We start from the raw sequence: 16892 nt of genomic DNA, 5'->3' as shown, positions 1-16892 counted from the left end.
AAAAAAAAAAAAAAAAAAAGAACCCGCATGGCAGTAAGAGACAGAAGTTCCGGCTTGACAACAGTTTGCATAAAAAAATACTTGTCAGTCATTTCTGTTTTGCACTCTACATTCTGAGGAAAACATTGGCAACCTGTAGAGAAAAGTTAAGAGAGAAAAGGATATTTAATTTGAGGAAGAACCGTCTTTGACTATCTGAGGACTTTCTTATGAAAGATAAGATCACTCAATGTGTTTCCTGAGGATAGCAGATTTTGTGACTAGACACATGGGTGAGATGAAGAGTACTCTGTAGCAATCAGACTGCTTTATAACACTTGAGAAAGAAGTAGCCTCCTTCTCCCTAGCAAGAAAGGCTGGCTGACCACCCAGCAGCGATGTTGTGGTCAGGATTATTGTGGTGGGCATTGCAGGTCTCCCTTTGACTTTTGAGGGTCTCTCAAATGCTAAGAGTCAATTGATTTTGTAATTTTGTTTTTTAATTCTTTTTTCTTTTTTCTGGCAGGTGAATTGTTATTCCTTAGTGGATTGCAATTTCTGAGGCCACTGTCCTGTTTGATTTTATAATTTTCAATGTTGGCTTCAATAGTCATTGTTTCGATTCTTCTCTTATTTACATAGGTTCTGAAATCTCTTTTTAAAATTCTTACCTTTACCCTTTTTATTGTGTTAAAATTCCATTTAGGTCATTTTTTCCTATTGACATCCTATCTAATCTATTTTACAAGTGAGAAGTTATTCTCCTTAAAAACAGGTGTTTGTATCAGTCTAAAATTACATTGCATCACTCAATTTCCATAACTATTTGACAAACTGGGGGAAAAGATTCATTTATGCAAAGGAAAATTAATTTTAGAAAAATAATTATCAAATTCTGGTGATTTCAAACCAAAAACAAATGAAATTACACTTTTTTAAATTGATAGAGTAATAATAGCTAAAGTACACACCCCAAGCATATCCTTTAGAGGGGCTGAAGTTTTATCTTTGCCATTTAATCACTCAACAATCCTGTAGGGTAGAAATTACTGTCTGCATTCCATAAATGAGGAAATTGAGGTTCAGCTCAGTTAAATAACTTGCTAGAGATCAAATAGCTAGGAGAACTGGCCTTGAACGTACATTCTGATTCTGAACTCTGCGCTTTTTAGGCTGTACAGATTCCCTCCACTTCACAGCAGCAAAGCGGCATTTGGAACAGAAGCAGTGTTTCTTAAATATTTAAGATAACAAGACATTAAGTGAAAAGTTATAAAGTGTATAACACACAGCTTCCAGATTAAAAGTGAAAGCATTTTAAAGTTACATGTGTGAAGATGATACAAGATAGGTGCAAAAACTTAGCCTACAAGAGCTGAATGGCACAGTAGTACCAGGCATCACCAAATCCCAGAATTAGAGACCCTTTCAAACAACTGAAATTATCTAGTTAGAAAACTCAGTTGCTAACACAGAGTTTTTAAAAGTTATTTAGTGCTTCTTTAACTTCAAAGACCTTTTATCGAAACAGGTGTCTACACGTCCCAGGCCAGAGTACTTTGCATAATATTGGCACCTTAAAAGTACCATGAAAGGCAAAACTGAATGAATGAATGAATGAATGAGTGAATAAAATTATATAAAACCAAATGATGGCATCAGCAAAACATGTATTAAAACATGTTTACCTGTACAGAACATACCATGTGTAAAGTATCTCTCTTTTACACACAGCTTCCAGATTAAATCCCAGTTGATAATTATTCTTTATTGAGCATTTTCCCTGTGCTAAGTACATCACATGAATTTTCTTAGTTTGGAGATTAAGAGCACAAACCCTGGAGCCAGACAGTGTGAATCTGGCTCAACCCTCACTAGCTGTGTCAATTTGGGTGAGATAGTTAACTTTTCCATGCTTAGTTTTCTTTTTTCTTTTTTTGGAGACAGAGCCTCAAGCTGTCACCCTAGGTAGAGTACTGTGGCATCACAGCTCACAGCAACCTCCAACTCCTGGGCTTTAGCAATTCTCTTGTCTCAGCCTCCCAAGTAGCTGGGACTACAGGTGCCCACCACAATGCCCGGCTATTTTTTGGTTGTAGTTATCATTATTTGGCAGGTCTGGGATGGATTCGAACCAGCCAGCTCCTATGTATGTGGCTGGTGCCTTATCTGCTTGAGCTACAGGCACCAAGCCCATGCTTAGTTTTCTAATCATAAAATAGGGTAAGGATAATTCCTTTCTCCTAGTGTACAAAAAGCTAGATCAATGCCTAACACAGAGGATATAAAAACAATAGTGTTAACTGCTTTCATTCAGACCTAAAGCCTGACTGCCTGAGTTCTAATCCCACCTGCACCTCTAGTTATGTGATCATGAGTAACTTTTTCTCTCTGACACACTGCTCTGACATCTATAAACAAGGATGAAAATAACACACCTTGAGGCTTTTAATCAATTAAATAAGTTGACACACAAATGCTTAGAACATATAAAAACACTCCATAAAAGATGGTGCCTATGGCTCAAAGGAGTAGGATGCGAGCCCTATATACCAGAGATGGTGGGATCAAATCTGGCCCTGGTCAAAAACTGCAAAAAGAAATCTACTCCATAAATATTGATTATTTTCCATTATTATCATCCTTATTTTATATGAGGAAATTGAGCTTTGTAAAAGTAAGTAAGTATGTCAGACTCACAGGCCATGTGCATATGCTCCAAGACACACCCAGACAGACCTACTCCATGGGCCTAATACATGTTAGGTGGCCTCCAAAAGAAAGCTTGATATTTTAAAGAAATTATATTTAGCAATAACATTTTAGATTATATCATAAATATTCTGGGTACATCATTGGATGAGCACTGTATGTGTTGGACTCCAAGTAGTAATTTTCCTAATCAGCCTGCAGAATGGGGATACGTAATTCTTGAGGGCAATATCATAAAATGCTCAGGATACTTTCATTTTCTAAAGAAGTACTACAGCATTTGGCATGAGTGTTCTCAGAGAATCTTAAATACAGGGTGTCCATAAAATTCGTGTGTGATTTAACCCAGACAACTGCTGGGCTCTTTTTCTTCCTTATTGCTTGTGTCCAAATCCCAACCACTTTTAAATCATATTCTCCGTATCTGATTTTCTTCTCTCTTGCCCTGAAAGAGTATGTACTTACCCAATGCCAAACACTCTGCACTGGAAAAAGTAAGGTTTTGCAGTTACACAAACATTGGAAAATTAATGTAACAGAGAATATTAGTTTGCAAATGTTAAAGCAGTGTTCTTGATTTCACCCTTGCAAGTCCTTGCAGCTTTTCTTCACCAATAGGAGCCTTGAGGTTTATTATTCTAGAGAAGGAAAGAGCCCGGAACAAAGAGGTTATTGATCAGCTTTGATTCTCAGGGCTGACTTCATGACCTCTTTAGGAAGACAGTGGATTTGAAGTCCAGGTTATCAGGAGGTGGAAGAGAGAGAGACGGAGAGAGGGGGAGATTTAAATCACAAAATCCCTCTTCAAGTGCATGAAAAGGCAGGGCTAATGCAGATTCACAGAACTCATGATATGACAGAAAGGTGATGGAAATCCCACCCTGCCAGCCTGGGTGAAGACAGGTTCTCCTAGGTCAGAGGCAAAGCTCTCCATAGAAGTGCATTAGATTTAGGGGGATGCCTACCCCACCTGGGAGAAGAGGTGGTGGCGACAGAGCAGAAGTTGTGGCACAAAATTGTATTCAGGCAGAAGTAGGAATGGAGTTGCACCCAATGTTAGATGTTCCCACCTAACCCCAAGATGACACACAGAAGTCAACTTGTAGTATGACTTGGGTCACCAGAAATCCTAGTGAGGCGGTGTCAATGTAGTGAGGGCAAAGTTCTAAAGACTGTATGGATGTCACAGACATCTTTAGGCCACCAATAACCAAAGAGAAGCTATTGGTCTTGTTCCTGGATTTACAGAGAACAGATAACCTCAGCCTCTAAGGCTAATGACTGTCATAGATATACAAGAGGTATTTCTGTAGGGACTAAGGGCCAGTAAACCGCCATGAAAGTAAATCTGAGGGAGTGTCACTGCGGGAACCTCTCTCCAATGCATCCAGGAAGCGAGTTCAGAAAAAGAAAACCAAAATACTGAGATTTAGACCAAAAAATAAGATTGTATAAAAACCCTAATCTATTGGATTAGACTAAAATTATTAAATTAGAATAAATTGTTCCATCCTCATTTTTAGCAGATTAGGTACTTAAAAGAAACTTAAACAAAAGTCACATTTGAGTTTTACATCTATTTATGGTGTATGTAGATTCATGACCTTCCTCATGCCACCAGATTTTATTTACAACAGTTAATAATTTCCAGAAATTTTATTTGTACAAAAGTCAACACTTAAAAAAGAATTAACATTAAGATACAAGAAGTAGCTTATATTGTATTAAATACAAGAGCTAAAGAAACTAAAACTGGGAAGTAATGTTAATAAATATACATAAATGTAAGCTGTGTGCCGCCAGTCACTCTGCTAAGCACCATACATGTGTTATCCCAATCAAACCTCTTAAGTAGGCATTACTCTTAGGTCATTTTTATAAATGATGAAACCAAGGTTTTTCAGATTAAGTACCATTACCAAGGTCAGAAGATATGAGATTTGAACCTCAGGCTACTTTCCTCAAGAGTCTAAGCTCTTGACCACTACACATCCTCCTTAAAATATGAGAATGGAGCTGCCTGTCCATTGTCTTGGTATTAGGACTACTGCATGAAAGAGAGCTCATGATAACCTTATAATATGTGTAAAGGAATTCACAGAGTTTCTCAAGTTGGAAACCAAAAATGAAAAGAAAGGTAGAAAGAATGTGTGACTCATCACAAACATGTTTCATTAAGAATAAATAAATAAATAAGACTATTTCTTTAAAAATAATAAATAAATAAATAAAAATAAATGAAACAGGCTTGGCACCTGTGGCTCAAGTGGCTAAGGCACCAGCCACATACACCTAAGGTGGTGGGTTTGAATCCAGCCTGGGCCTGCCAAACAACAATGACAGCTGCAACCAAATAAAATAGCCAAGCATTGTGGCGGGTGCCTGTGGTCCCAGCTACTTGGAGGCTAAGGCAGGAGACTCACTTGAGCCCAGGAGTTGGAGGTTGCTGTGAGCTCTGATGCCACAGCACTCTATCCCAGGTGGACAGCTTGAGGCTCTGTCTTAAATAAATAAATAAATAAATAAAACAAGCAAAGACCATTTATTAAAGAAAATCCATTGTGGATAATTTTTAAAAAAATAAATTTTCATAACAAATGGAAACCAGAAAAGAAAGAAAGAACAAAGGGAGGGAGAGTGGGAGGGAAGAAAGAAGAAAGGAGGGGAAAAGCAAAGAAGTTTGCCGAGTGAGAACTGTGGTCACATAATAATTCACTTAACTTGGTAGCAACATTGACTATTGTTATAGACTGATTTGAGAGCAGAATTCTATCTGACATAGAAAATGAATATTGACTTAAATGAACTCTATGGAGTTAGTTCTATAGAAAACTATAAAATTGACTGCCTGTACCATGTGTACAAGGAATAGATTTTAAATCAAGTATAAAAACGTTTTAATTAAAATGTGTTGCTATTTATTTATCACTTCTAAATTTTATCCTATTTCTTATTGTTATCTACCTTGCTAATATTATACATTTCAAAATATTTATTGAATAAGTATTGGAACATTTGAGTTCTCTTTTTCAAGCTCATTTTCTAGTATTAATTTGAGGACTGTGTACTTTTTTTTGCCTCTGGAAATTCTTTTTGTATGGTGGAAAAAAATCGTTATTTTCTTTTAATATTAAAACTTGCATAAGAACTTCCAATTTGTGAAACTATTAATATTTTACATCCCCAAATTTGTTTTACTTACATCACTTGGTTTCTGTAATATGACAACAGTGTAGACCCCCCCATGAACAGTTGAGGATCTAGATTATTGGTTCTAAAAGTTAGGTGCAAGGACCCCAAAGGATCCCTGAAGAGTCTATGAGGTCAGAGCTATATTATGATACTACCATGTTAATGACTTTTCCACAGTGTTGGCTTTCAAACTGATGGTGCAAAAGCAATAGTGGAAGAAACTGCTAGTATTTCGGCATGAAGGCAATGGCACCCAGTGAACTCACACTGTTCTTGCAGTAAAATAGTGACAATGAGTGGACGTTTCACTTGATGCTGTTTATACAATAGTAAAAATATTAATTTTATTAAATGTCAAACCTTACGTACATTATTAATATTCCATGTGAAGAAATGGGAATTACGTGCAAAGCCCTTCTGATGGATACCAAGGCACATCTGTCTTGAGGAGGAGCCTTGGGCCCTTGTTTGAGTTGTGATCTGAACTAGCTGCTTTCTTCATAGAACTTCACATAAAAATAAATACAATAAACCATGTAACAGATCAACTGACAGTCATAGTTGTGGTTATTAGGACTTAGGTATCTGGCAGGTATTTCCAAGTGTTGACACATTTTATTATACCATAGGAGGCATCACATTTATTAGTATTTTCTCAAAAGTAAACAAAGTAAGACTATTATTTTAAAGAAAATAACTCTATCTGTTGCCAGTGACTGAATTTGAGCATTCAACAAAAATTAGAATTTTGAAAAACTTATATCCAATGCTGAGGTTGACAGCTTCCTGATACTGATGGGCTTTTCTGATGAGATCGGTGGTAATACCAACAAATGTGATGCCTCCTGTGGTATAATAAAATGTGTCAACACTTGGAAAGTGCACATGTGAATCAATATTTTCCAAATAACCAATGCATGATCTTATCAACTACATAAGGTTATAAGATTAATTCATATTGCAAGATAGACAAAAGGAGTATAATGTAACTTGAATGTAACTGTACGCAAAAATTAAAGGCTTCATATGGCTTCAGATTGCACTTTGCAACTAACTTATAAGAAATTGCCACTTGCTTAGATTATCAACAAAGTTTATCCACAGTAAAGATTGACCTTTTAAGGCTATTGAAATATCTTTTCAAACTACATATTTGTACCTACTGTAACAACGTATCATAAAAGATTGAAATCAAAAGTAGATAAAATAATCCAACTTTCTTGAATTAAGTGAGATATTGCAGAGATTTCAAAAATGTAAAACAATGCCACTCCTCTCACTAAATTATATTTTGATTTTAGACAAGGTGGAGACCTTTAATAAAACTGCTATTTACATTAAAATCTAACTAGGTTATTAGTTTAGAATTTTAGATGAATTCATTTTTTTCTCAAATTCTAAATGAAATTCAGAATTTTAATTTCTAAATGAAATTAATTGATTAGTAACTATTGATAGATATAAGCCATATAGAGTCCCCCCAGACCTGGGGTTTTGCTTTCTGTGATCCCAGTTACCTGTAGTCAGTTATGTTCCAAATACATACAATAAGGTATTTTGAGAGAGAGAAGATGACATTCACATAACTTTTATTACAGTGCAATGTTATACTTTTTTGTTATTAGTTCTTATTGTTAATCTTTTACTGTATCTAATTTATAAATTAAACTTTGATAGGTATGTATATGTAAGAAAAAATAGTATATATAGGGTGATCTGAAGTTTCGGGCATCCGTGTGGTGTATTAGAATGTATCCCTAGTGGATAAATGAGACTACTGTAAACACAAACTCTCTGTAGAATCTCAATAATTTCTTGATGATATCCTCCTATGCCAAAACAATTTTTGAATCCTTTCTTGATGATCTTGCTCTAATGGCATCATTAAGGCTGTTAGGACCAGAAACACCTTTCCAAAACACAGAATATCAACTCAACTTTCTCTCCTCCTTTACCAGGCAAAATTGGAATTAGAAATAAACTTGGTGGGTAGGATAAAGAAAAGATAAGCCCTGAAGCCAAATGATGGACCTTTCAAATCACTTGCTTCACATAAATTCTCTCTAAAAATAAATACAATAAACCATGTCAGGATATGCACTGGCGCATAAACCTCCAGGCTATCCAGGCGTCCTCAAACTACGGCCCGCGGGCCAAATGCCAAGGACGTTTATCCAGCCCACTGGGTGTTTTTGCCACCGCTGCCTATCCTGCTTAGCGGCCGACTCATCCCGGGGCCCGCGTCTGGCCCTGGAACCGTCTGAGGGACAGTGAACTGGCCCCCTGTTTGAAAAGTTTGAGGACCCCTGAACCAAATGCAAAAGGTATTTGTGCAAGTAAGTGCCTTCAGAAGAACCAAAATGGCCAGCGGTACAGTGACTTAGGCCTGTTACCTCAGCACTCTGGAAGGCTGAGGCAGGAGGATCACTTAAGCCCATGAGTTTGAGACCAACCTGAGCAAAAGAAAGACTCTGTCTCTACTAAAAATAGAAAAAAATGAGTTGGGTGTTGTGGCAGGTGCCTGTAGTCCCAGCTACTCGGGAGGCTGAGCCAAGAGGAGTTCATAAGCCTAGGAGTTTGAGCTTGCTGTGAGCTGTGCAGCCATGGCATTCCACCCAGGGTAACAGAGTGAGACTCTATCTCAAAATAAATAAATAAATAAAATAAATAAAAAAGAAGAACCAAAATTCAGGTGATCAATCCTCACAAACCTCACTCCTTCCTCACAACTCCAGCAGTGAAGTGAGGGAAAAGAATTCTCTAGGGATTTCTCCCATATCTTATCCAAGGCCCCCAAGGTGGTACCACCAGGAGACTGTAACAATCACAGCTTTACTGGGCTTGGAGCATCTGAAGTGATAAGATGGCTGCAGTGACTAAAAACTTAGATCATAGCACTGAACTGCCTTTGAATATCTGGAAAGATTTCTCAAAAAAGATGGGTTAAGGCTCAGTGCCTGTGGCTCAAGTGGCTAAGGTGCCAGCCACATACACCTAAGGTGGCAGGTTCAAATCCAACCCGGGCCCACCAAAACAACAACAACAATGATGGCTGCAACCAAAAAATAGCCCGGTGTTGTGGCAGGCACCTGTGGTTCCAGTTGCTTGGGAGGCTGAAGCAGGAGACTCGCTTGAGCCCAGGAGTTGGAGGTTGCTGTGAGCTGTGATGCCATAGCACTCTACCCAGGGGAATAGCTTGAGGCTCTGTCTCAAAAAAAAAAAAAGGATGGGTTAAGACAATCCCATACTGAAAATATTAAAATAAATACATAACTCTTTAATGCTTGACATCAATGAATATCTATAACTAAAAAAAGAACAGGAAAATATGACTTTACCAACCAAACTTAAGTAAGGTAACAGTGACTCATTCTGGAGCAATGGAGATATGTGACCTTTCAGACAAAGAATTCAAAATAGCTGTCTTGAAGAAGCTAAGAGACCTTTAAGACAATACAGAAAAGGAATTTAGAAGCTTATTAGAGAAATTCCACAAGAGTTTGATATAATAGTTAAAAAAAAACAAACAAACAGAAATTCTGGAGCTGAAGAATACAATTGGCAAATGGAGGAATGGATCAGCATGTCTCAGCAGCAGAATTAACCAAGTAGGAGGAAGAATTGGTGAGACTGAAACAGGCTATTAGAAAATACATAGTCAGAAGAGAAAAAAGAAAAAAGAATAAAAATGAATGAAACATGATTACAAGATCTAAAACAGCCTCAAAATAGCAAATTTAAGAGAAGGTAGAGAGAGAGAGTTTAGGGTAGAAAGTTTATTAAAAAAAAAAAACAATAACAGAGAACTTTTCAAACCTAGAGGAAGGTATCAATATTTAGGTCCAAGAGGATCATAGGACGTGAAACAGATTTAATCAAACAAGACTAACTCAAACATTTAATAATCAAGTTCCCAAAGGTGACAGAGAAAGAAAAACACCCTAAGGGAAGGGAGAAAAAACAAAACAATAACATACAAAGGAGCTCCAATACATGTAGAGGTAGGCTTGTTAGTGGAAACCTTAAGGCCGAGAGTGGCATGGCATTTTCAAGGTGCTAAAGGAAAAAAACCTTAACCCTAGAATTATATCCTTCAAACACGAAGTAGAAATAAAGACTTCTCCAGACAAATTAAAGCTTAATGATTTCATCAATACCAGAACTAGTCTACAAGAAATGATAAGACAATTTCTTCAATCTGAAAGAAAACAACTTTAATAAACCATAAGAAATCATCTAAAGGTATACAACTCACTGGTAACAGTAAATGTACAAATATAGAATACTTTATTATGTAAGCTGCTTACATATTGAGCAGAAAGACAAACAGACAAACCTATCAAACATCACGACAACTTTGTGGGAAATAGTATCAAAAGATATGCACAGAGAAAACAAAAAATTAAAATGTGGTGTGGAGGGATGGAGTTAAAAGTGTAGAATTTCTGTTAATTTCCCTTTTCTTGTTTATTTGTCTGTTTGTTTATAAGCATGATAGTGATATGTTTAATTAATTGGTTATAAAATGGTGCTTTCAAGCCTTATGGCAACTATAAATAAAAAAAAATCTACAACAGATACACAAAAAATAAAAAGCAAGAAATTAAAACATACCACCAGAGAAAATTATTTTTAACAACAGGATAAGGAAAGAAAAGAGAGAGGGAGGGAGGGAGGGAGGAAGGAAGGACCATGAACAACACCAAATTAAATAACAATATGGCAATAGTAAGTTCTTACTTATCAATAGGAACATTGAATGTTACTGATTGGACTAAGCTCTCCAATCAGTAGATATAGAGTGGTTGAGTGGAAAAAAACAAAACAACAGCCAACTTTATGTTGTCTGCAAGAAACACACTTCATCTATGAAAATACACACAAACTAAAAATAAAGATGTGGAAAAGGATATTCCATGCAAATGGAAACCAAAAAAGATGAGGAAAAGCTATACTTGTGTCAGATAAAATAGGTTTCAAGTCAAAAATTGGGTAAAAAGAGACAAAGAAAGTTATTATTATTATTATACTACAATGATAGAGGGGTTGATTAAGCAAGAGGATGTAACAATTCTAAACACATATGCACCCAACATTGGGGCACCCAGACATATAAAGCAAATATTATCACAGATAAAGAGAGAGAGAGACCTCAATAAAATAATTGTTGAAGACCTTACTGGTCCACTTTCTGCACTGGACAGATCATCCAGAAAGAAAATCAACACAGAAAACAGCAGACTTACTCTGCACTATAGACCAAATGGGCCTCATAGATATTTATAGAAATTAAATAAAATTTTTACAGTAAAAATGTGTATAGATAATAAAACTTGTAATTCAGTATGCTGGGGGATTTGTCCACACTGAAAGAGAAAGGATGCAAAGAGCACCTCTCCACAGTTCTTCTCTTGCTTTTGGAGGACACCGGCCACCCAGAGATAACTAGTCCCATGGAGCTCATCAAATTTCTGCACCTCACTCTCAGGCTGTCCCCTGTTGCAGAGGATATTGTGTGCCATAGAGCTAAGAAATGTCACATCTAAAGTTGTGGAATTGAGCTGTAATCAGTATTCAGGGGTGTTTTCTGGCATTTTTTTCAAAACAGATAACTAGGAAACACCAGCCTTTTACTTTAGGCCAGAATATATTATTTCTAAAGTAATCATTTCAGTCCTTTGCAATGGGATGTACAATATACTTTTCTTTCTTAGGTAAATGGATGGGCATGTCTGAAGTGTGACATCAAAATAATCCAGACCAAAATAATTCATATTTACCTGAAATATATAATTGAGGCAATTTGAAATCGTTCTGGGGTTTAGTGTGTTTGGGAAACCAGAATTGAGAGAGAACTTGAAATGTGTACCATATGTCTGGAAAGTGGCTCAATCCTTTACTTTCTGCATGCAGAAATCATGAGGAAAATGCTATAATTCATACTTAGATCATTGATAAAAAGTAAATGGTCCAAGTTTGGTTTTTTGGAGAAAAACTTAAAGAAATAGAATGGCAGATGAGAGGATCTCAAAACGTCCCTGAGCTGTTGTGAGAAGCAGCAAATTTGCTTTCACGATACATCATTTGTGTGTGTCTCAAACACAACATGTTTCCTCTCTTTTCTCTAACACTGGGTTACATAACTATCCAACTGAAATTTTTGATAGATAGGTGCTTTGGGCTATTTCAAACCACAGAATTCTTCAGTATTCAGACCCAATTCAGTGTCGCAGAAGCTCTAAGGTCCAAACTGAATGCAACATTACATCTATTATTAAGTAGTATTTTTCTAAAAACAGATTTCACTGTTAGAGACTTTACTGCCAGAAGTTCAATCAAATAAGGAAGCATTCTGGATCATGGGGTGAAAACATAATTAAATACTAAATTTATGTTAAATACGCACCAACTAGCTATGAAGACCATGCAAGGATGTAGAAAAGGTATATAAAAGAAAGAGTTAAAAAGTAAGATAAAAATTATACTTCCCAGTGATTAAAACTATTTTATATTTGTTTACAATTTAAAAAAACTATGCTTAGAAAACAGAGGAAAGGGGTTGGGTGTGGTGGTTCATGCCTGTAATTTTAGGACTTTGGGAAGCCAAAGGGGAAGCATCATTTGAGGGCAAGAGTTTGAGACCAACCTGGGACAACAGATCAAAATTCCCCATCTCTATAAAAATTTGAAAAATTGGTCAGGTGTGGTGACATGTACCTGTAGTCCCAGTTGCTAGGGAGACAAAGGCAGGAGAATCCCTTGAGCCCAGGAGTTTGACATTATAGTTAGTTGTGATGATGCCACTGTATTCTCTAGCCCAGGCAACAGAGAGACTCTGTTTTAGAAGAAGAAAGAAAGAAAAAGAAAAGAAAAGAAAGAGCAAGGATGGAAGGAAGGAAAGAAGGAGGGAGTGAGTGAGGGAGGGAGGGAGGGAGGAAGGAAGGCAGGAAGGAAGGGAGGAGAAAAGGGAAGGAAGGGAAGGGGAAAGAATTACTATCTAGACTAAATATTGAACAGTTTGTATATTTGAATGGTGAATATTTGTATTTTTTTCATTTTTTTCTGTTTTTCAATTTTTTGTCATTGTATTGGTACTACTTCCTAATTTAAAAGAAATAAATGCAGTAATTCTGAAAAAATACTTGCTTTAAAGGTAAGATTGGCCTGCATTCACACCAGGGATGAAGGAAAGGGATAGGTGGAAGGATGGCAGCTGGTGGTGGAGGAAATTAGAGTAACCTCAGGTGAGAGCCAGGTCTTGAAGGAGCAGACAGAAATAAACATTTACTTCTCCACCTTAAAGCTCCTAGATAAAAACTTCAGTGGATTCTCTGTGCCTGGCTCGTTTGCTCTCTAAAGAAACAAAAAATTTTCGGAGAGGAAAAGGACAGGGTTCATCACTCTCCAAAATCTAGTTCCCTTTTAGAAGCCTGAACTCAGGTTTCCCCTGGGCTGACTTTAATCCTATTCTCCCTCCACCACCTGAATCATGAACCAAAGAGTAACTTCCCTCCACTGGCTGGAGCCAATGATATGAATTTTTTAATTCCACAATATATCCGCAAACAATTATATTACTATATGTGATAAAAAGTTGAAAATGTTAAAAATGCAAATACCGAGATAGATTTATGCCACAGGGAAGGGAGAGATCATCATCTAGATGGAGAAAAATGAATGAGGGATGGGAAATTTGTAGCCAGGGAGGACACTTCCTAGCATTTCCAATCACACTTAAGCTTGGTCCTGCTTACTGTCCTGTGTAGGGGTTTGAAATGAACAAATGCAAGTTGTGTGAATAAATGGAGTATTCTTGTCCTGTTGAGCTAGACATACACAGTGGTCGTGGTTCCAACCTAGATTACGTGTGCCTTAAAATTTGCACATGTCCAGGCAAGTCCAAAGGCACAAGAGAACTGTCATAGGAGGAATTGCATGAAGAACACAGGAATATGTGGAAAATAATTGATCCTATAGGAAGAGTCTCTCAGAAACACAAATTTGACCCAGTGTGGTTACCTCAATTTCAGAAGAAAAAGGAAAGATTAGCCAGCAGAACATGACATTGGAGTCTAAGACCGCCTTCAGCAAAGAACCCATCATTGTGTCCCAGGGAGTAGGACATGCTGAAAGAGTACATAAAAACTCCAAAAACTCTGAAGACCACAGAGTAGCACTTTTGTAAAGCCTGTGACTTGGGACCAAGAAAGAATTCTCCCCTTTATTATTTTATTTGTTTATTTATTTATTCATTTATTGAGACAGAGTCTCACTCCATCACCCTGGGTAGAGTGCTATGGTGTCACAGTTCACAGCAACCTCAAAATCTTGAACTCAAGCAATCCCCTTGCCTCAGCCTCCTGAGTAGCTGGGACTACAGGGGCCACCCACCACAATGCCCAGCTATTTTTAAAGACAGAGTCTCGCTGTAGCTCAGACAGGTCTTCAACTCCTGAGCTCAAGTAATCTACCTGCCTTGGCCTCCCAGAGTGCTAGGCATACATGAGCCACTGTGCCTAGCCATGAGAGTTCACTCCATTTAAACAGTCTCACATCATCTGTGTGAACAAGATGCATAGGCATTTGTCATATACTTTTGCTCCTCAGATGCCGGTGATATAGCTCTAGCAGAGTCGGAGACCTCAGCAGCTATGAACAGAAACCACGCAGCAGTCCTTGGTAGGAATTATTTTCACTGCATTGAAGCACAGAACATAGATGAGATTGCCATAAGATCTTGCAGTGTCAGAAATCAGTGTGACCTTGGCACTGTAGGATACTTCCAGTGTGGTCCAGTGCCACCACTGTAGGCATCAGTGTGAAATGGCAGTGAAACCTTTGATTTTGTCTACTCACCACCACTTTACAACACCACACACACACACCATGCACAAAGATGCACACCATTCATTCTGAAATATTTTAAGTGCTTACTAGTAAGAATTTCTGCACTATATGCTCAGGATTGAGAGGTAAGGAAGATAGATGTGACTCCTGACCCCATGTTGCTTAGCACCCGTGTTACAGTGTCAGCTTGTTCCCTGACTATGCCATTGATTGTTCCATGAGTGGGCACCTGACTCCAGTTGGGATAATCATGTTTTCATTGTTCCATGGCCATAGTTGACTAAACCAGCCAACAGCACCCAACCAACACTGAACCAATGAGACCTTTGCCTGGAAGTTCTATAATTGAGAGAGTTGGGTAGTCTCTTTTAAGTCACTAGATTACAAAATACAAAGATGAGAAGATGTCAACAGGTGGCTTGGAAAAGAGGAGGGAGCAGAATAAAGCAGAGGCAGAAAGGCAAAATCTCCTGAACTAGTTGAATTCCTTGACCCCCTTGCTCCTGAGATGATAGCATTCCTGTCATGAGATTTCATCTGCCAATCAAGGTTAAATTAAATTGGCTTCCTGTCATTTGTAGCCAAAAGACTCCAAACATATTAAGCCCCTCTGGGAATAGTGACAGCAATTGAAAGTACTCTGAACAAGTCTTTTTGAGTATTGAAGTTCTCAGCAGCAAGTACTTCCAGAAGTTAAGAATGACATCAAAAGAATATAGCTCAAAAGGGTTGTATTAGTGAACTTGCATAAAATTTTCCTTGCATATATATAGAAATAGGAGTGTGAAGGGAGATTCTGCAAGAAGGGGAACAGCCAATGAAATAATTTCTTATTGCTAACGTGATTCAATAATTTTATAATTTTATTATAAAGTACCTTTATCACCAAAGATTTATTCATCAAAGCACTATATTTTTCTAACCGAAATTTGGATCAAATACATAGTTTTCATCCTCTGTCTCCTGAGAGATGTCTCTCATCTACTCAATTATCTTGTCATTTTTCACTTTTAACTCAGTATCACAATTTTACAAAGGCTGGTGGCCAGAAGCTCTTGGAAATGGCCACAAAACTAGAACCACAAAGGTGTCTATATCAGAGAAGGAAAGTTTCTTTCTCTCCCTTTCTAGTTCAGTGTTTTCCCATCTGCTAGATTTCCAAACTAGAACCAATTGCTTTTCCTGACACCTGTCATGTTTATTTAGAACCTGTTTTTACCAGAATCTTTTCACCACAATAAAAACACCAGATCTGGTTTCCATGGTCTTTTCAGAGAAGACAAATAATAGTATAGAAATAAAAAAGAGAGAGAGAGAGAGTGCCAGGCATACAAAGCAATACAAGTCTATTATCAGACATGTATACAATATTTTCTGGCATAAAAAGCCACAAAAATTTCCTTTATTATTATGACTTACTTTTCTACTCTCTTTCTTCACAGGCCAGTGCTATGAAATTAAAAGTAAGTCCTATTTTTGTGTGAAAGCCAATGTGTACAATGAAGTAACACACTTTGGACCTTTTCAGATAATGAAAAGTAAACACATGTTGCTTGTGCGTATAAAGTATAATTATTCATGCATGAGCACACGTTTTATTTTCTCAAAGATAGCAAACAGCCTGCTACCGTATATACCTTGCTGTACACAGGGAATTTGTTGGTATCTTACATATGTATTGATACATATGTTCAATTCCATTGCACTCTTATCCATATTCAACCAAAAAGGGGTTATTAATAATTTGAGATTATATTTTTTTTGACTCTTTAGTTTTAGTCAAAAATAAAACTATGGAATGAGAATCATATCAAAAGAAACAACACTTTATTTTGTTGGGAACAAAACTGAATACTGTTTTATAACTAGAGTTTAGTTTTTAATGAGCACAGTGCAAGTTTCAATACCTTGTTCATCCTAAAAGAAATGCATCTGTTCAGAAAGTGATTAAAATCCAAACAGCCCAAGGGCTTCCATGGCATAAGCACAACTTGGGCTACAGAGCTCTTGGCTTTGGGACTGTGCCAAATCTTTCAGAGTTCTGGCAAGAACCCCATTTGGTATTTCCCTCCAGACCAAAGAAAGAAGTTGTAAACAAACCCATTAATCATCAGCAATTGGAAAGTGCTAAGATCCATAAGTTTCGGCCACCAGTGTAGAAA

The sequence above is a fragment of the Otolemur garnettii genome, unplaced genomic scaffold, assembly GCF_000181295.1.
Source record: "Otolemur garnettii isolate 467f Iridium unplaced genomic scaffold, OtoGar3 scaffold00103, whole genome shotgun sequence".
NCBI classification, from domain to species: domain Eukaryota; kingdom Metazoa; phylum Chordata; class Mammalia; order Primates; family Galagidae; genus Otolemur; species Otolemur garnettii.
Note: the sequence above shows the minus strand (reverse complement) of the source record.